Source organism: Malania oleifera, chromosome 10, assembly GCF_029873635.1.
Source record: "Malania oleifera isolate guangnan ecotype guangnan chromosome 10, ASM2987363v1, whole genome shotgun sequence".
Classification (NCBI taxonomy): domain Eukaryota; kingdom Viridiplantae; phylum Streptophyta; class Magnoliopsida; order Santalales; family Ximeniaceae; genus Malania; species Malania oleifera.
This window is the reverse complement of record NC_080426.1, coordinates 25,289,494-25,296,002: the sequence shown is the minus strand read 5'-3', so window position 1 is coordinate 25,296,002 and position 6,509 is coordinate 25,289,494.

The window sequence follows — 6,509 nt, the reverse complement described above, 5'->3', positions numbered from 1 at the left end:
TATAAGTCAAGACCCTCACATGAAAACAAGATTTGTTTATATTGTGAAAGAAAGGGTCACATAAGATATTTTTGCCCATTTAGAGGAGTTAGAGGCAAAGCAAGGAAGCTTGAATGGGTTGTGAAGAAAAACCCATTAGGACCCAAGGAGGAATGGGTTCCAAAAGGAATCACATAAATTCCTTGAATTGCTTCCTTAGGACCTAGGATTAGAAAATAGGATTTAGGTAGAAACCTAGGAGAAATGAATAAGTGTTGATCAAGTGAATTTATATTGTGTTAAAATAGAAACACTTATTTGTTTTGCGGTTAAAACTCAAAATGGGAAAATTCCAGCTTTTGCATTTTAATTTGTTTAAATTATTTTGTTGGAATTTTTTTTTTTGAATTATGTCAATATTTGATGCGTTCAAATTATGAAACTAATGTGATGCTTTAAATTGTGTGTATATCTTATCAATTGGTTTCTTTTTGAAAATGTTGGCTATTGCTTAATGGGATGAAATAGCATGTTAAATAGAAAAACCTTATTTTTCTCATATGAATTGCTAAGGTTTGAATTTATTGATTCAAAAGTATGCTATTATTTGTTTTGATGATATATGCTCTTGTTTGGATACATAGGATGTTTAAGCATAGCATAATATATCCCATTCATGAAGTTGAGCTTTAGTGAAAATTTTGCAAGATTTACTTTTGCTTATATTGTGATATAATTACTTGAAATCTTATCAAGAGTTTTATTTTGCAGAGAAATTTAATATATGAGAAAAGAGTCATCCGCTATGGGGCACACGTATATACTCTCGGACTACAACGATTGACAGATATAAAATTGAAAGTATATATAATTGGTTTAAAAAAAGAATATAAAATTATCCTAAAATATAGTAGATTATAAAATTTCGTTTCTTAATTCTTTCACATCATAATAATATTATAATATAAATAATAAAAATATATTTGTCATAATAATTGTGAAAAGAAGATGATATATATAATATATATTTTAAGAATCACTTTTCCGATAATTTTTCATGAGAAAATATATATATATTTATTATTATTATTTATATTATAAAATTATTTATTTATTTATTAATTGTTTGACCCTTAACTCCTACTAAGATGAGTCCTTTGGACCCACTTTTTCAGGTGCACCAACATGTAAGTGTCAAAACATTATAATATACTCATTAACGCATACTTGATAATTTACCAAGTAAATCATAACACATTATAAAGAGTTAAGAAAAACTTTTATAATTTATTTATACATTAAATTTTTATTCTTTTATTTTTTTAGGTACACACATATTCTCAATTTTATATCTATTCAACTAGGTAACGTAATTTATTTTTTTTCGTAACTTAATTTTTGCCCTTCTTTCTTCAAGTAAATAAGATCATGTTATGTCTTGAACTAAATTTTTGCTTCAATTTTTAGTATTTTTTTTCTTTTAAAAATGCACAAATTTAAATACATAAAAGACAAAAAAATGCATTTATTTTTTAAATAAGAAATTTAGAAATAAAGATTTAATGTGTGAAGGAATAATAATTAGGATTTGCTTATTTTGTCACTTAGGAGCTGTCACCATTTAATTGAATTAGTTTGTGGATGATGTGGTAGGCCTAGTCTACCTAATAATTTCTCTTTGTATTAGATTTGGATAAATTACAAAATAAAATTGTATTGAAATTTGTCAAAATTCTATTAAAACTTGTCCAAATTCACCCAAATTCAAATCGATTCCCCAATGTAGTGATAAAAGATTTGGAGGCAAATTCCTACCTTTTCAAATTTCAGTCTAACTTTTTTTTATTTTTTAAAAAATTTTTTTTTTAAATTTTTTTTTTTTTTTTTATGGAAACCCAAGCATTCACATTGATAGACTAATCTTTAATTTCATTTTACCTGTAAATAAAAGCTTTTATAATCTAAAAATACATTATTAAGTTTAAAAAATATATCAACATTTTCTTTTACGAAAAGTGGGATGTCAAGTTAAGATTTCATATGCGCATATAATTTAAAGAAATTTGTGTCAATGGTAGTGTTTTATTTTCTTTTTTATATGCTCGTTAAACTTTCTATTATTATGTTTGTAGGATAATATTTGATTTAGTTTTACACAAATGTCAAATATTTTTTTTGTCAGTTGACATTACAAAATATATTAATCAATAAATGGATCATTTTCTAATGTAGGGGCGGACCTACATTAGGATGAGTATGGGCAATAGTCCCCATTCAATTTGTAAAAAATCAATTATAATATATATATATATATATATATGTATATATATATATATATATATATATATATGTATGTAATGAATTAGGACAGAAGTATTTTTTAGGATTGTACTCACTCAACATAGGGTCTAAGTCTAAATAAATGAGATTTAGGGGGGCTAATTCAATTTTTTTTTTAAATTTTTGTGTGTGGCTAATTTAAATAAACAAAATTAGATTCCTATAGTTTTTTTTTAAATGTCGTAAAGTATTTTAGAATATTGACCTTGTTTTTAGGAGAGGTATTAGATTTGAATATGTGTGGTTTTGACAAAATATAATTCAAAATGTGTCAAGTTTTGTGACTTTTGTCTAAATCAAATAAATGCAAAGTCTAAAATGGACACTCTCAAAAGTAATGTGAGCTATTTTATTATGAGACTTAACTTTAGGAAAATCCTAAATTGTCATGTTTTTTTATATTCAACTCTAAATTGTTTAGTCACTTATATTGAGAGAGAGATTTTTCTAGCATATGGCAAATAAGTTGATTTTGGAGAATTTAATACATGAAAATTATATTAAAAAAATTAAGGTACACCTTTTTCTTGTTTTGATTAGTATTCCAATGTCATGTCTAAATTAATAATATATGAATGAGTAATTTTTAAATATTTAAATATTATAAAGTATATAAATAAAGGATTTAAAAACATGTTATAAATTAAATAAGTCTCTGCCCTCACTGACTTTAGGCCTTGATGTAATGATAAAAAATTATGAAGTTTTCTACCAAAATATTAAAAAAAATAAAAAAAACACAAATATGAAGGAAATTGGGAAAATTTACACAAATGTACCCAACCGACTTTTTTTGGACTTTAAAAAATGAAAAAAAAAAAAAGAGGTCAGCCGCAATTCTTGACTATCAAAATAAAAAAAAATAAAAATTGAGAACCGACTTTCCAAAAGTCGGTTTGGATTTTAAAATTAAAAAAAAAAATTAGTTGTAATTCTTGACTGTCAAAAGAAAAATAAAAAATAAAAATTGAGAACCGACTTTTCAAAAGTCACCCCCCAAAAACCAAATCCCAACCCCCCACCCAAAATCAAATAATAAAATATATATTAATTTTAAAATTTTAATATTTAAATAAAAAGTTATAAATAAAAAATATATTTTTAAGTGTCATTTAATACAAAAATATTTTTTACATTTTATTTATCTTTCAAATGAATTAAAAAAAGTAAGTTAATTTTTTAATTTCAAAAAATTATATAAAAATGAATACAATAATAAAAAAATTTGAAATAATTTACTTTGGGGAATATTAAGACAAAACATGACATTTTACTTCCTAATTACATAAAAAAATTATTTAATATATAATTAAGAATGGAAAAATTATTTAACATATTATTTTATGTATATTTTATATAGGAAAATTTTAAAGTTTAATATTTCTTACCTAATCGACTTTTTAAAATTCGGTTTGATTAAAAAATAAATAAAACAAAACAAAAAACTTGCACAAAAATCTAGGCACAAAAAACAATAAGAATGAAATAATGGAATGGAAGAAAAATATAATCAAATAAAAAAATTATAATACCTGTTTCACGTATTCTCCCATCGCCGATGTGTCCAACCCGTATTGCCCGCACACCGCAACTGGGTAAAAATTCGGGCATTCCCACATTATGATTTTCGGAGTAGAGTGAAGTGGGTGTTTCGCATTGACCCAATTCACGAAATCTCTGGTTTGGTACAAGTAGGCCATTCCCTGATGCTTCCTTCGGCCGCCGACGACCATTCTCCAATGCTCGTCTCGCCCGATCTAGCTCGTGGTTGGGTCACGGAACGCGCTCGTGTTCATGTTCGGGGTGGGAACCACAAGGGGGTTGTCGTCAGGTTTGATCCATTCACGGAGATATGGGTCGGATAGGTTAGCGGGTATGGCGTAGTTCTGGACCTGCCTACTATGGGGGTCGAGTCTGGTGTAGAGGATGATGAGTTTGTTGCCCGGGAGGATGGTGGCAGATCCGGACAAGTACCCATTTATGTCGAAGGGCTTAGATGGGTAGATGGTCGGGTCAATGGTGACCCAATTGATGAGGTCCTATAGATGGAGTGAACTCAAACGATGTTGCCCCACACAGCTCCCTTCGGGCTGTACTGGTAGAAGAGATGATAGATTCCATTGTAGTACATTGGTCCTATTTGGTTCGAAAGAAAAGTAGAATAGCGGGGAAAGGAAAAATTAATTAAAATTAGAGACAAATTTTCTATTTTAGGAAAAAAATGAAAGTTAGTTTTTTTAAATAATTTTTTTTATGTAATTAGGAAGTAAAACGTCCTTTTTGTCTTATTATTCTCAAAAGTAAATTATTTTAATTTTTTTATTATTGTATTTATTTTTATATAATATTTTGAATTTTAAAAATTAATTTACTTTTTTTAATTCATTTGAAAATAAATAAAAAGTAGAAAATATTTTTTATATTAAATGACACTTAAAAATATTTTTTTATTTACAAATTTTTATTTAAATCTTAAAATTTGAAAAATAATATATATTTTATTATTATTTAAATTAAAAATAATATATATTTTGTTATTTGATTTTGGGTAGGGGGTTGGGATTTGGTTTTTGGGAGGGTGACTTTTGAAAAGTCGGTTCCCAATTTTTATTTTTTGTTTTTATTTTAGCAATCAAGAATTGTGGCTGACTTTTTTTTTTTTTTTTTTAAATTTTGACGTCCAAACCGACTTTGGGAAAGTCAGTTCTCTATTTTTATTTTTTATTTTATTTTGACAGTCAAGAATTGCGGCTGACTTATTTATTTATTTATTTATTTATTTTAAAGCCCAAACCGACTTTTGGAAAGTCGGTTAGGTACATTTGTGTAAAATTTTCTAATTTCCTTTATATTTGTGTTTTTTGATTTTTCTTTTTAACATTTTGGTAAAAAACTCAAAAAATCTGTGTTGATGAATGCCAATGTTCAGGTTCGAATTTGATTTTTGGTCACTTTCTACAGTTGCATGATGATAAGAGGTACCTCGGACCTATAGATAGTTAGGACATCACTTTAAGGTGTTTTGATATAATCTATATCCTTGCATATGATGTCATTTATTTATTCTTGTGAAAACCATTTTTTCATAGTACTTTTGTTGGAAATTGCAGTATTATTTCTCATATTTGATTCTTCTATCTTAGTAAAAAAAAATTTTAAAAATTTTGTTCTTTATAACCTGTAAAATTTGGTCCATATGCAATGCACGTGCCTATAACTAGTATATATCTACAATATGTACATAGTAAAGGAAAGAATGAACAATATTCGAGGTCAATTTTTGTGTATTTCTAATTTTGACCCTAATTTTCTCAAAAAAAAAAAAAAAAACTGGTGCAATTAATTTATAACAGTCTATTGATGTTCAACCTCCTAAACTTATCTTTTGAAGAAAGTATAAATTTCGGGGGGTGGGTGCGTGTAGGGTCTACTAGCAGAAAAATTATTAAATAAATTGGGTCTACCATATTATCCATATATTAATCCAATAAAACAGTGATAATTCATGAATTTTTTGATTTGTTTTTAATAGTAACTTAGTTATGATTTATTCATTGATCTAGTGTGAGTTGTCTCCATTTTATTAGATTAATGCATGAATGATGTGGTAAAGTCGATCCATCTAGTTATGTCTACCCCAACACCCCTTCCCTTCTTTGTGTCCCCTATACTAATTTTTTTTACCGTAGAGAGAAGACTACTAGGAGAATTATTAGACAGATTGAGTTTACCACACTATTCATAGACTAACTCAATAAAATGATAACAACTCCATTAGATCAATGGGTATCATAACTTACCTTTTAAAAAAAAAACAAATCAAATAAAATTCATAAATTGTAATTGCTTTATTGACTTAGTCTATGAATGACCCGGTAGGCTTAGTTTACCTAATGATTTATCGTACATAGAAATAGGTAGCATGGGAGGGATTGGTTCTAAATTTGCTAACAATGAAGATCTTTGGCAGCCCTTTTTTGGTTATGGTTGGAAGTGTTTTTTGTTAATGAAATTGATTGGACGCTGTTCTATGTGTGTGTATGTAGGGTTGCAAACGAGTTGATCCGAGTTGAACTTCAGCATCTTCGGGCTCAACTTAGCAGAGTGGAAGCTTTGTTCGGGCTTGGATTTAGCTTAGTTCAGGCTCAAAAAGTTGGGCTTGAGCTTGGTTTGGGATTAAAATTATTGGC